Below are 15,706 nucleotides of genomic sequence, written 5' to 3'. Positions count from 1 at the left end.
GATGCTTGCGTACATGTCACTTGTCAGAGTAGTATCTAGACGTATTAGGGAACCCATATCACTACAAATGCACACGCCTCACACTATTACAGAGCCTCTACCAACTTGAACATTCCCGTAGTGCTATGAAGGGTCCGTGGATTCATGAGGTTGTCTTCATACCCATACACATCCATCCTCTCGATACAATTTGAAACGAGAGTCGTCCGACAAGATAACACGTTAGCCCTCATTAACAGTCCAATGTCAGTGTTGACGGGCCCAAGTGAGGCATAATGCTTTGTGTCGTGCACTCATCAAGGGTACACGCATGGGCCTTGCTCTGAAAGCCCATACTGATGGTGTTTCGTTGTATGGTTCGCACGCTGTCACTTGTTGGTGGCCCAGGATTGAAACATGCAGCAATTTGCTGAAGGGTTGCACACCTGTCATGTTGAACGATTCTCTTCAGTCGCCCTTGGTCCCGTTCTTGCAGGATCTTTTTTTCGGCCACAGCGATGTCGGAGATTTGATGTTTTACCAGACTGCTGATATCCACAGTACACGCGTGAAATGGTCGTAAGGGAAAATCCCTTCATCTCTACCTCGGGGATGCTGTGTCCCCTCGCTTGTGCGCCAACTATAACACTAGGTTCAGATACTTAATTCTCGATAATCTGCCACTGTAAGAGTAGTAACCGACCTAACAACTATTCCTGACAATTGTTGTCTTGTAGAGCGTTGTCGACCGCAGTGCCGTATTCTGCATGTTTACGTATCTCTGTATTTGAACACGCATGCCTATACCAGTTTCTTTGGCGCTTCAGTGTAAGTCTCGTTTGACACCACCGAAATTGCAAATGGCGGTTGTTTGGGGCCATTGGTAAGCACACTTCAGAGGATCTGGCTCGTAGCTGTTCTTGAAGTAACCAATTTGTAACAGCTCTTTCTGTCACCGTAGTGCCAACTGTTGCTCTAATTGCTGCTGCAGATGCAGTCTGATGTGCCAGAACTACACCCTGAAAACGATGATCTGATCTCGGTAACGCCACATGGTCTCCTCGAAACCGTACGTTCTCATGACCTCTGTTGCCAGCAATCGTGTACAGTGACTGCATTTCTCCCAAGTCTTTCTGCAGTAGTGCAGAAGGAACATCCGGTTTTTCGTAGCCATATTACACGACCCCTTCCTAACTCAGAGAGGTGTCGGTAATAGCATCTACGTTGCCTTTAAGACACTCTCGACGAACATCAAATCACACTGTCCAATCTCAAACGTAACTAACGCTCACGACGGTTACACCGTGTATTTCAGGCAAAGTTGATTTGCATTCTCGTAGTGGCAGTACTAACGTCACTGTTAGGTCAATGGCTAGTAATTTGAATTAATATTATCTTACAGGTGTAGAAATACACATACCACCTTTCGTTTAACTCAAAACAAACATAGCCGCGCGGGATTAGCCGTGCGGTCTAGGGCTCTGCAGTCATGGACTGTGCGGCTGGTACCGGCGGAGGTTCGAGTCCTCCTTCGGGTATAGGTGTGTGTGTGTTTGTCCTTAGGATAATTTAAGTAGGATGTAAGCTTAGGGACTGATGACCTTAGCAGTTAAGTCCCATAAGATTTCACACAAAACACACACACACAGTATTTGTTTTTACAGGGACACACTGTGTATATGGTACACATGAATATTATCACACACATGAAAAACCACGGCAGACAGTTAATGACATTATTACACATGAACGCACACACACACACACACACACACGCAAACACACACACACACACACACACACACACACACACACACACACCATCACTCTAGTGACTACTCTGAGTATGGATGGCTAATGATCCCGTCCCCAAAGATGAACTATTTGTCGCCATGATGAGCGAGCCCTACTTTCAGTTGCAGCGCAGTATGTACTTCATGATCTCGTGATACAGATTACGTAGCACACCATGTGTGGAGCTGTGCCAGCGCTGTTGAGGAGACATCTCTTGAAGCCTACTGTTTCGAGAGCCTTTAGGGTCACATGTTGCACACCCTTAGCCCGCCACTGGATGGCGCCTACATCTATATGGTATGAATTCATGTTAGATCTGAACTCTACAAATTCCACAATATGCGAACCATTCGCCTTATTTTTCATCAGACCGAATACCATTTCGTTTTATGGTGTTATACTAAAAGGGTTAACCAATGCATATCCAGATATGTTGAAATCTTTGTCATTGTACCTAATTATTTTATACAAATTGTAGCCTTTCATCCAGTGCATAAATCCGTAGCTACATGTTTGATCTTTTCCCTCAGTCTGTCGATTTTCGCTTTGAACATCTATGAGAACCCACTAAATGGTAGACTTCTTTGCGTGGCTTGCTCGCAGAGTTTGTTTATATCCAGGTAAACGATATAACTGAAACTGACACACAGCCTGTGCTACTGCTCACTCATTCATTGGGTTCTTTGCGCAGATACGCTGTGCACACATTCGCAAAGTCCTTTGCGAATCCCTCTTTCAAAGAAGAGCAGGACATCACTCAAATGTTTGATGCTGACACATGTCTTTCTTAACACTGAATCCCACGAAAACCCAGGTACAGTGAAGTAGAAGGCAGACTCTAGAAAGTATATGCCCAGGCATACATTCTAGAACTTCATGAAGATATCCACAAGGAGATATACATCAGTATATGTGTATAATCTACCATACATGCCTAAATCGGAGATAGCGAACTAACTCCAAATATTCACCCTATTTTCATACTCCGCAATCCTTACGGCTGTGCCTGTTAGTTTACTGGAGAATGCGGTTATGTAACGCAATGTGGTTTCGTTGAGTCTCTTCATCGAATCCAGGTATTCGTATCACAAGCTGAAACATTAGATCATCGGGATATCTGTCTCTGGTCAAATGTAAATTCTCCTGAGACAGCGTTTGAACAAGTTTCTGAAGCGACGTATGTACGAACCGAAGCATTTCTAAGAAGCAAAGCATTATTTTGGATATGTTTTTCTTTGAGCAGGGGATGCATCTGTCATTCTGGAAATGTGGTGTGGGAGGCAGGGGGATCACCTTCACAGGGTGCCACCGGTGCTAAGAGGAACTCGAAATCAGCTTAAACGATGAAGGGACAGCGCTGGTGGTGGATGTTCTCAACTTTAAGAACTTTTTTCCGTGGTAGGAATTTCCAGACGTACCAGTTCCTGGCTCGAGCTGTCAATGAAGTTGTCTTTCTAGATATTTAGTCTTTGTGAACGATTTGAGACATCTATGGCAAAAACGCCGAACAAAATGATATTTGTACTATGGGAAGAAAGTAGGTAGAACATGTTTTTGACCCACAGCAAGTGTTGCTCACCGTCTTTGCAGATTATCAAGACGTCTATATTTTTGCGTCATTTATAGGCTAATCTACAAAAAAGAGCGGTCTAACTATGCTTGACTTTGTTCTTCACAGGCCGGCCGGAGTGGCCGTGCGGTTCTAGGCGCTACAGTCTGGAGCCGCGCGACCGCTACGGTCGCAGGTTCGAATCCTGCCTCGGACATGGATGTTTGTGATGTCCTTAGGTTTGTTAGGTTTACGTAGTTCTAAGTTGTAGGGGACTGATGACCTCAGAAGTTAAGTCCCATAGTGCTCAGAGCCATTTGAACCATTTTTTGTTCTTCACAGTGTGCTCGTGGTCGTCTTCTTCTTCTGGATTATTTACTTTCAGGATGTATACATGAATCGAATAATTGGAGTTCCACATCTCAAACTTTGGAAATTCTGGAGCTTCAGAAGAAACTCGATGTATTGAAAATTATAATGCGCACGAAAATCAGATGAATATAAATCTGTGCGTTACAGATGGTTAGGATAATTTCTATCCCTAGCCAGAAGCGATCATGCAAAGCAATATACATCCCCCTCACCAAGATTATGGACATGAATACAAGTCTTATTCAGCAATATTTTGGACTCCGACTTCCCCCCCCCCCTCCCCAATAAGTGCATAAGAGATGTGCGATTCAAAATCAAACGTGAGTACACAATTGAGTGTCTTACGGACCCCCTTTCCTGCATCTTGGAAAAATGGCCTCTAAGTGAAAGTTCCAAACCACTCTGCAATGGATTCACCTTGCGACGTCACGCCAGTTGGGCCCTCTCCTCCCAGTTTGGACGATGCTCTTCTCCTCAACACCACCATTCTCTTTTAGTGGATGCATCAGATGGCAGTTCAGAACCGCTTTGCACTTAATGACGAGATGTTGCGGATAGTTTATGTATCCGCGCACCTTCCTTTACAACACTGCTTGACAAACATTAACGAAAGTTGCAGGATATCCATAATCCATGTTCGAATTATCGATTCGGGAAAGTGAGATCCTATCAGCAAATGCGACAGCGATCACTGCGTAGTCCAATTTGGCTTCAGGACTTTCTTGGTGATACACAAGAGTGGGAGTGGGCGTGCTGCTGCCGTTAGGCCTGACACAGTATGTCCGTGATGTGTTGATCGTGATTTAAGGCAGAGGGTGGGATAGCTGCCCAGACCATGGTAGACAGATCGGAGTAGTGATGCTGTGCACAAATGGCGTTGCTACACTGGCAGGGGAAGGTCATCGCCAGATGGTTGGTCCTGGCTGTGGAAATGTGGGTGGCTACCTGTTGGAGGAGCTGGGCTGCAGAGAGGGAGGAAATTCGACGGCCCAGGTTGTGACGATGTGAGCGGCCACCAGTAAGAGGTGCCGGGATGTGGAAAGGGTGATGGTGATGGCAGCCAACTCAACGGTCCAGGCTGTGGCTGCCAGTGAGAGAGGATGGCCTGAGTTGAAGTCGTTATGAGACCACCACCTTCCAATAACTCCGCACAGCAGAAGAAAGCAACTAAATTGATGAGTATCTATTGATTCACAAATAACGAAAACATAATGCAGTCATTGACAACAATAATAATTTATGGTTACTTAGGTATAAAATGATCATTGTCCTCATTGCTCAAACACGTTTCCACAGCCCATCATCAACAGTTGTCCGCTCTCAGAAGAGTATTCAGCAGCATGTCAATTGTTGGAGGAAGATGAGGTGTGTGGCGCCAGTGGAAAATGTGTCCAAACGAATAAGGTCGATTCCCAGGCATTAGCGGCTGATAGTTGTGCCAATACACCAATATTTTCATTAGGCACACCTAGAGACAAGAACTTCTCATAAATAACACGAAAATAATTACTGTAGAATAAAGAATGAATTACTACTCACGTACCACCGTTCCAGGACCCATCACATCATCAACCACTGGGTTGAGATCCTATGGCAACAACGCATCTAGGAAACAAAAAGAACAGGTAATACAGGGGACTGATGACCACAGAAGTTAAGTCCCATAGTGGTCAGAGCTATTAGAACAGGTAATAATCATGAATAAACAAGAAAGAAAATAATCCTTCGCTATAAAAAATAGGTATGTTTATTTTCGTCATTCGCCGTCAAGTCACTCATAATGTATGACATCACACTATCATCAGTAAATAATGATAAAGGTTTGGTGTCATCACTGTTAGCCAATGTGTGTGGGTGCTTACTGCATTTTCCACCACCATCGTCATGGTTCCTACATGATCGTTTTATTTTCGGCCTCTATACTGTCTGGCAGTCAGGGACAGAATGAGACTGGGGTCACACTCCACAATCCTATTTAAAAACTTCTTCTACCATGTGGTGAGTGCTGATAAGAAATTCGTGTCACGACATACTTCTTCTCCCGTTTCATGCGATACTGCCAGTAATACTTTCTACCCATAATGTGTTGCGACAGGTCCGAGCATATTTGTACATGCTCGGTGCTGCTCTCTCTCTCATTACTTAAGAGCAATGTAGAGGAAGCTGGTTAATTTTCTAAAGAAGAAGAATTTCGCATATTAAACAGCAGGGATTATACTGCACACAGAAATGCACGAAACGGAATATATTGTCTGCAAGCAGCTACTCATTACCTCTGTTTTGAGTGAAGTATGGAGATCCTTCTGAAATCATCTCTTTAACTCTCAAAGCAGAGCGAAGGCATCGTGTTTTAAAGCAAATTAAAAAAATAAAAATAAAGTAAAAAAAATAAAGAAAAACACAAATCGTACATGACAAACAGACCTGTAATGAAATGAGTTCAGGAGTATATAAATAAATACAAGACGTTTTTTTTACAGAAGTGTTATTTATTGCTCAACCATTATAACAGTATTCGCACTTTATGTGAAGTATGTATAAAACTATGTTTTTCTTCTTCTCCATCACCATACACTTGCTAGGGACATCGAAATGACAGACAGTTAAATAACTCCAAATTCTGGGTAGAAGCATTCTTGAAAATTTCATGCGGTCGGACACTCTTCACATGATCTTTCACGTACACGATGCTGCCTCTGAGATCAAAGTTCTGGAATGATGTCAGTATATGCTTGTAGCCCATTCCTGTTACATTCCAGCTTTTGCCATGATGGAATCGAGTCAATCATGCTACTGTCCTCCGAGTCTTGGCACATTTTATTGCTCAGAACGGATGGGGTGAATCCAAGATTGTGTGGAAACTCGTTAAAACACATCCTGAGTCTGTGAACGTCATGAAAGCTGCATCTTTAAACATGAAGTGCCCACGATCGTCAATGAAGCCTAGCACGTTAGCAGCAATGTTTGCATACTGGGGATTCGTAGTCATATAACATGCATGTGAGGCACATATGTCACCTTTATATGGTTTGTTGGGCAGTGCCATTCAAAGACGAATAACCGAACATAAGTCATGCAATAACAATACGTGCACCGAAGTGCCTTGTGAGAAATTACCTAATAATTTAAATTTAATTCGAATCTCAATGGGATCCATCTCAGTAATTTCATTTTGTTTAGAGCAGTCTATCATTACAAGTGGTTCAAATCCTTAAATTGTTGTGGGCTGAGTGTACTTCGATATTCACCTTCCTTATAGTAAGAAAAGTGAAACACTGAAAACATTTCCTATAATGGAGTGTGCATGTCGTTACTCCAGCAAAGATGTAAATTGTTATCGTATGCAAAAAATTCAGCCTTCAGAAACACTCTTGCACTGATTACATTGTAGCTATCAAATCACTTAAATATTTTTCTACGTTTCGTCTTCTGCCTCTCTGCAGCGCCAGAATTATGTGGTGACGTGGTTGAAGCTGCACAGTTGTTTTAATGGACCAAGCCTGTTCGCATGATGTCAGCAGAAAGTTTATTCACACGGCTCCCATGACCAGAAACTTCATGAGAGTCTAACATCCGAATTCATCAGTTGAAGAAATTTCAGCCTCGCCTCATCTGAAAAAGAATGTGCAGCATTTTTCATCTGAGTTATCAAGCAGAATTCTGTTGTCTGCAGGATAACCCTTTGCTGCCTGCATATATGCATTAGTTTCCATTGCTGCTTGTATTAGAATGAGCTCCTACTTTGCATACATATTGACTTTCACGTCCTCAAAGAGGCCCATAAACATCTTGACTGGGATGCACATAGTAAAGCGATTGTTGATCGATCCATCTGTTATGAACCATCCTAAATTTAGTAAACCATTCAAGACTGACTGATGTGGAGATGTGGTACCAACACACCTAGGGCACTCGTTTTCGACTCCATTGAGTTTCCTGGTGAAAGGTAGGTGAATGCTTTTCGTTTAAGATGTGATGATGGCTTAGATGTTCCACCCTTCTTCAAAACTCTTCCTTCCAGGTACAGGACACTGTTGCTTGGTTTTGCTAACGTGACGTGGTGCTGAATGAGAGTCTGTACGCTATCGTTGTTAGTAAACGTAGCTGAAGCAAACAGTTCGTAGGCAACAGGTTCCTGCTGAATGATTTGGTCATCATACTCAATTGGCAGCATTAGATCAAGTGGAGACGTCATTGCGGGATTTCAGCCCTTATCAGTTTAAGGAACGTGTAATTTTGCGGTGTTATCAAGTTGGCTGCTGCTATGAAATGATATGTTGATTGCTGGGTGATGTGCTTATGTATCTCACACGCTTCCTGTTGCTTGTTTCAAGAGGAGATGAACCACGATTTTCTCACATCCAAAGCCGCTTGATTTCTATCCTGATTCACAATATTCACCTCTAGATAATCTAATGCCTGAGCAGTCACTGCAAAGTATATAGGGCTAGCTGGCGTTTGAATGATTTCGTATACTGGGCGCACGGTAGGAAAAACATCCGAAAATGTGTGTATCAGTCAGCCATTAAGATTCGAATTCGTTGCTATATTACACTCGACGCAAATGGTACTGTTTTTCTGTATATTCATTGCTTGCCCCAACACATACATTTATCGGGATTCTTTTGCAAAACACGATGAAACGTGATAGTTTTCCTATTGAACCTTGCTAGCTAAAGCGTATTGCATGTTTAGTCGTTTATATTTCTGCTTTAAACGAATTACCGTTTGCCTGTAGCTCAAACCCCATTACAGACCGCTTTATAAGTGTATTCAGATAGTCGATATTGTACGTGCCTGGAAATATTTCCAGAATTTGCTGCGTGCTAAACGTAGTTTATTGTTACCCTCGGTGGAATTACGTATGCTGCAATACGTTTCCAATCTAATCAGTGTAACACCCCATTCACCACTGCTTCGATCCATCGGTGCAAGGTAATCCGCATTTAATACTGTCAAAGGTCCTTTCACAGTCAGGGTGACATCTAAATAGTGACTGATTCAATGATTTGTCAACCATCCGATTTTACACGTTTGTCGCATGAACATGAGGCACAAGAGACCGCAGAGATATGAACAGATCTCCGGTTACTGCTAAAAATTGTAGAACATGTGGTTGTCAGCGAAGCAACCGTGTAACGCTTTTGGTGCCAGTAAATCACCACATGAGTCAAGGTAGAATGCAATTTTTGGATTCTCCTTCTTAACATATGCGCCGCAGTAGGTTCTAGATGTGGCAGAGGCATATTAATTCACAATCCCACATTCTTTAATATATTTCCATATCATCTTTGGCAATGCATCCTGCAGAAACACAGCACTAAATCTTGGTATGTTGACTTTTTTGGCCAATTTAAGCAGATCTTTATTAGTTAGTGATATATCTGGTAGTATAACAAGGAGTTCTTTTTAATAAATAGTCCAAGCCCATGCCTGTACTGCACTAAATACAGTCCTCTGCCGATTGTGATGGATTCCATAACTTTTATCATATTTCTTTACCTCCTTCAGCTCCTATTTTGCATATCTTGCGTTCTTCATGGTCCGAGCTATAGCTGCAGCTTCACCCACCAGCGAGCTGAGTGCCTAAAGTCTTCCAAGTTCTGGAATTAGGAAAGAGGTTGTTCCAGTAGATGTCTTAAGTATTGGTAGAACTCTGGGAGTTTTAACACGACTTCTTCATCTTACACAATCCTGCTGCTTCATGATGGTTTTAGCTGCGGACACAGATGCTTGAGTACTGTTTTTCCCAGTTTCTTTTCTTTTTCTTTAGCGTATGACGAGCTGCGTTCGTAATGCGATGGAAGTCAATTCCAGGATCCAATTTAAGTGTGGCACACATTGTCTTATGAAATGGGAATGCAGAAACATGCTGATCTACACCAGTTTCTCTCCTTCAACGCGTTTCTTTAACTTTCGCAGCTCAAATTCTATCAGCAGTGCGTCATTTTGCCAAACGGACGCTATATCACGCTCCTTGCACATTTTGTCTAGGAAATTAATACCTTCCCACCATTAGACAGACTCTTTCCCAGCTTATATCCAGGTTCACAGAAGAAGTACCCCAGGAGGTACAATTCAGCTGACAGTTTATCAAGAATACCACCGCTACCTCTGACTGTAATGTGCTTCCTACGATGAGTGGCACGGTACTACCCTGTTTGACGTTTTTGCCCAGTATTGTACACCAAATCTCAAGCATTCGCTTAACTCTTGTCAGTAAAGGGAATCTGAGCCATTTTACTCAAAACCTATTCCTTCTACATCTTAGGACAAACTCTGCGGAAGAAACATCTGGTACAGAGCATTTCTGCAATTCTTCTGTGTAGGAACTCCTGGCACTTTCACTTTCATTGTCATAATAAAGATGTAAGTTCTTGGTTTTGTACGTTGCTCTTTCGAAACTGAGAATATCGCCGTTGACCAGTTTGGTAGGTATGATTTTTCGAATGACATCTTGTATTTTGAAAAATGTACCAAAATACCTACATTGTATTTCTGCTTGTATGGACCCATATTTTAATGTGCAAACTTTTATTTGGAAGCAAATTATCGGGGAAATCAGTAAAATACCTCCCTATCATTCTGTGATGAGTGCTTTTATACTGATTGATTACTTCAGGAAGACTTTCTAACCATCAGTATCAGTCATGAAGATTGAATTTCTGCCACATATGTGATTTTAATTCTCTTCAAACATTTCGCAATAATCGCTTTCACGTGTGAAAATGTTGAGTAATGACGCATTCTATACTAATCCATTACAAGGTTGAAATATTTATTGTAGAATTGGCCACTGCGACTGGTTTGTAGGTTATGTGGACATTGGCTTGTTCCTGACTGCAGCAGCTGCTCGGAAACATATAAAACCTCACACTCAGTCTTTGCTTTCACTGATAGATCCCATACAGATTTAGAATACAAATCTGGAACCATTGATATATACTTGAAGCCTCTATTTATCTGTAAACATTGTCTCATATCAACGAGATCCACCTGCCATAAATCAAGAAAACCTTTTCTTATAACACATGTATGCATAAATGTTTTGTACGCTAGTTTATCTTTCCCATAACTCTGAAATTATTTATCTATAATTTCGTTTAAGTGAGCAATATTCCACACACTAACTGATGCTTAAGGAGTCTTAAGTGTTCTGGTTTTTTTTTTTTTTTTTTTTTTTTTTTCATTTGGTCATCATAATACATACAGTGCAGACAGAGACTGGTCATCTTCCACTGGCTGTCAGTCAATCCCTTCACTGGTGCTGTGTCCACGCTTTATGATGGTTTAATAATATTCTTGTATTTTACACTGGTTGGGCTTATGAGTTCTTCATTGACTTTCTTAAGAACTTCTGTCAAATTTAATATCTCTTCATACTACTGTAAATATTTCCATAAATATTTTTCAGGTTTCGTTGCTCTCAGAAATACTAGCTTCAGTAATGTGTGCTTGCATTCAAATTCTCTACCACCAACCTGAATAGTGTGCTCTGTTAAACTGATAGACCGCTTGCACGGTTTTACCTTGCTCCATCCGTATATTTTATGTATCTTATTATCTTATTATTATGTGAGAATTAGTAAAACAAACAGTTGCTGCTTCTTTTTCATCTTCTCCAGCCTTTGAAAGTCGTAGGAGCGATTCAGTAACTTGTCTAAAAGTTTTGGGCACAGTTTGAGCTCATTGCAGCTATCCCACTTTTTGCAGGTGTAATTTCTGTCAAGTAGTCCTCTGTGCCTCGATGATGTTGCATTTTGTCGTCATGTTGCTGTGTACCTAGCTGCCTTTACGATTGCCTGCTTCTTATGTACCATCTCTTTGTATTTTTGAAATCGTTTTTCAGTCTCGTTGACATTTATATTTACTACAATGATTAACCACAGAAGGGTTTGAGTATGTTCTTAATGATAATTTTTCTCCTTAATATTTACTGGAGGATTTTGTTTTGTATCTCCGAATGTTTCTTCTGTTTCACAAACCTTTACCATTACCGCTTGCATGGCACTACCAAATGCCTGCATTTCTATATTATGGTGAGTAAGAATTTCGTTAATGGCTTCCAATGCTTCTGTTTCATGAACCTTTGTATTTGTCATTTGCATGACGTTGTCCAAAACTCCGTTTTCGCTGTAAGACATTGGCAACATGTGTCCGAACATGACCTCTGCATATCACATCCTGACAATATTTTTAATAACAATGATCTCCTGGGAGCTTGATGTATATTGCCCATCATTCAGTTTTCTAGTTTTGTCAGTAACCAGCAACCCATGCTGTAAGTAATTCAGCAATCTGCACATACGTTTGCCGGCCGGTGTGGCCGTGCGGTTAAAGGCGCTTCAGTCTGGAACCGCGTGACCGCTACGGTCGCAGGTTCGAATCCTGCCTCGGGCATGGATGTGTGTGATGTCCTTAGGTTAGTTAGGTTTAATTAGTTCTAAGTTCTAGGCGACTGATGACCTCAGAAGTTAAGTCGCATAATGCTCAGAGCCATTTTGCACATACGTTTATAAATTCACTGAAAATCATGTCAGTACCTACCTGCACCTGATAAACATGTTTTAAATTCATACTGTCCTCTTTGAACGCGATGATGGGATTAGCATTTTCATAAACTAATTGCCTAAGAATCCAAGAATACGTCTGGCTTAAATAAGAAACGTCCACTTTTACATGTCGGCCAAATAAAAAAATATATATATTACTGATCGTAGTTCTCCACAGTGAGGTCACTGAATACAAGCAAAGTATTGGATTTAACCTATTCTGGTGGTAGGATATGATTGGTTTCTCTGAACCGGTGGTATTTAATTTCATAGATACCGCGTAATATCTCGTCTGACAGTAGATATTTTTCTTAAAATATACAGGGTGTCCCACTCAAACATCCCTGATTTCAAAGACCCAGGAAAAAAAACAGTAGATACGACAATGAAAAACGCACCACATTGTAGAGTATCTCAGAGAATTTATTTGTTTATCATCAGTACACCTCTACATGTGGACCATTTGTAGCACGAAGAATATCGAGTCTATATTCAATTTCTGACAAAGTTCATTGCAACATTTCCTCTGTTATTGTTGCAATCGCATTGGTGATAGAATGTCGCAGTGTAGGAATATCGTCCACTTTGGTCGCATACACGCGGTCCTTCACGAATATCCACATGAAGAAATCAAGTGGGGCAATGTCGGGTGAACCTGATGGCCAGCCAATGGGTCCCCCACGTCTGATCCAAAGAATGGGAAATTACCTATCCAGGAACTTGCGAACAGCCGTTGACCAATGCGGCAGAGCTCAATATTGTTGAAAAATGGTGTTGGGTTGGAAGTCCTTTATCTGAGGGTACACAAACTGCTCCAACATGTCCAGATACACTGACCCATTCACTGTTTGTTTCACAAAGAAGAACGGTCCAACAATCCTGTAGTGAATTAGCCTGCACCAGACGTTTAGTTTAGAGCTATCACGAACATTTTCAGTGACAATGTGCGGATTTTGCGAACCCCAAATCCGAACATTATGCCTATTAACCCTTCCTGATAGGTGAAAGGTTTCCTCATCTAAGAATAAACATCTTTCCAGGAAGCTCCCATCCATATCAATACGCTGCAGCATATCCGCATCAAATTCTTGTCTGCGTAACTCGTCGTTCTGCGTCAGATGTTGCAGAATTTGCATTTTGTAAGCACACATACAAAGACACTGGTGAAGTACACGACGTACTGTTGATCGAGGTACATCAGGTTGGCTAGACGCTTGACGAATTGACATACGTGGGCTTCTGAGAAACGTTTGTCTGATGTCCTCCACTGTCTCTTCTGAAACTCCGTAATGTGCACTGCCAGAATGTTTCAGAACACTTCCTGTTGCCAGAAACTTCCTATACCATTCCTCAATTTTTTCACGTCAGGTAGATCACATTCATACACACGACGATAATTTCTCTGCACAATAATCGGCGATTTTGTTTGTGTAAATCACACTACTGCTCGTGCGCGCTGCTGTGGAGTCGCCATTTTCATTTCATGCGACTATGCTGAACTCTGGCGACGATACTTGGCACTTCCGAAGCGGGAATATAAATTCTTTGAGATGCTGTACTATGTGATGCATTTTTCATTGTCGTATCTACTGTGGTTTTCCTCTCTTATGTCCTTGAAATCAGGGACGTTTGAGTGGATATCCTGTATACGTGCTTGAATCGTATCCCCTCAGAAAGAGTTGACAGAGCAAGAATTAGATTAGTTTTCCTGAAACCTGAACTCTCACAATTAAAGTAAGGATGTCATCGAGAAGTAACAATCCATTCTTCTTCTTCCTCAAGCTTTCAGCAGCACTGCAGGACCCATCTGCTACTACAAGTTCTTTATGAGGCGGAGAATCGTTCACATAGTCATGGTGACGACTATGCATTTATGTTAGTATACTGGGGATTTTACTGATTCATAATAATACACATGCAACTTCTGTGATGTTATTTTTATTTTTGTAAACTCTTACAGATTGTGGGACATGCCAGTGCCAATGTCTAGCACAGTTGCATGTACATAGTTCCATCTGCTGATAAGAACAGTGTCATACAGTTGAGGAACCATTTCCTCTAATAAGGGGTTGGGTAGCACCAGCTCCAGTAAACTGATCCATGATTTATCATAGAAATTGTAGACAGGTGGTTGCCAGCTGAGTCTGTGGTCTAGTCCCAGCTGGATCTCATGACTAGCATAGATTAAGTTTCTCAAGGGAACTTCCTCCAGGAATTTAAACTCTCTCTCATTATAGATTTTTATTGTTTAGAGGTACTGTAACTTTATGGCTGTCCAACAGTATTGTTGGTGACTGTGCACTTTCACAGAATAGGTTGACTTACCACACACATAGTTCCACTCGTCTCTGGAAAGTAATACATTAACGCCACTACATTTGAGGTTTTTGAATACCACCACTGGAATAAACTCGCAGTCTGAAGACATCCTATGATACAATTAAATACCGATGAGCCAAAACATTATGATCACAGTCCACCGTGAAGCTGCATCCCGGTTGGTTTCGTTGCGGACAACTGACGCGGTAACAAAAGTATGTGAATGGAACCATCAGAAATGGCGGATCACCCTAGCAAAGATATGGGCTGCAAATGGGGAAATCCATTGAGAGAAGCTACCTTGTCAAAGGGCAGATTATAATTACGTAGAGCCTGTGAATGAGTATCTCGAAAACGGCGAAGTTGGTTTCATTTTCGCGTACTATTGTCGTGAGCATTTACGGAGAGAGACAAGGACAACGAATCTGCCACTATGCGCTAAACGGTAGGAAGTTCACGACTCTTCAGAGAACATGCGGTTAGGAGGCTTGTCTCCTCTGTAAAATAGGTTACATGGTGATCTGTGGTAACTCTGTGGAAAGAGCACAATGCTGGTGCACGCACAAGTGTTTTGGAGCACACAGTTCATCGTAATTATTGAACATGAAGCTCCACAGTAGACAACCCCTGCGTGTTCACGTGTTGTTCCAACGACGTCGCTAATTGCGACTACTGTGGGCACGGGACCATCGGGATTCGACCACAGATCAATGGAAACGTGTCGGCTTCCGGGTGAACCACATTTTTGGAAACGGCGGCTCGAAACATGCATCACGGGCGCGGACTGGTGGCAGCGGTATTACGCTATGGGAGAAATTCTCCTGCGTTTGCATGGGACCTGTGGCAGTAATCATACACACGCTGACGCTGCGAACCACCAGTATCCCTTCATGCTTGACGCCTTCCCCGACGGCGATTTCATCTTTCAGGAGTATAATTGTCCATGTATCGGCGCCAGAACCGTGCTACCGTGGTTTCAGGAGCATTATTGTGAACTCATGTTGATGTCACGGCGACCAAATTCGCCTATGGAACCCATCTGGGTCGCTATCGGGTGCCATCATTGCGTACGCAAATAATCAACCCATTATTTCAGCGAATCACACAACCTTTACTAGGATATAACAGAAGTTTTTTCTTT

This window comes from Schistocerca serialis, chromosome 6, assembly GCF_023864345.2.
Source record: "Schistocerca serialis cubense isolate TAMUIC-IGC-003099 chromosome 6, iqSchSeri2.2, whole genome shotgun sequence".
Lineage (NCBI taxonomy): Eukaryota > Metazoa > Arthropoda > Insecta > Orthoptera > Acrididae > Schistocerca > Schistocerca serialis.
The sequence above is the reverse complement of the archived record's forward strand: the minus strand, read 5'-3'. Positions refer to the sequence as shown.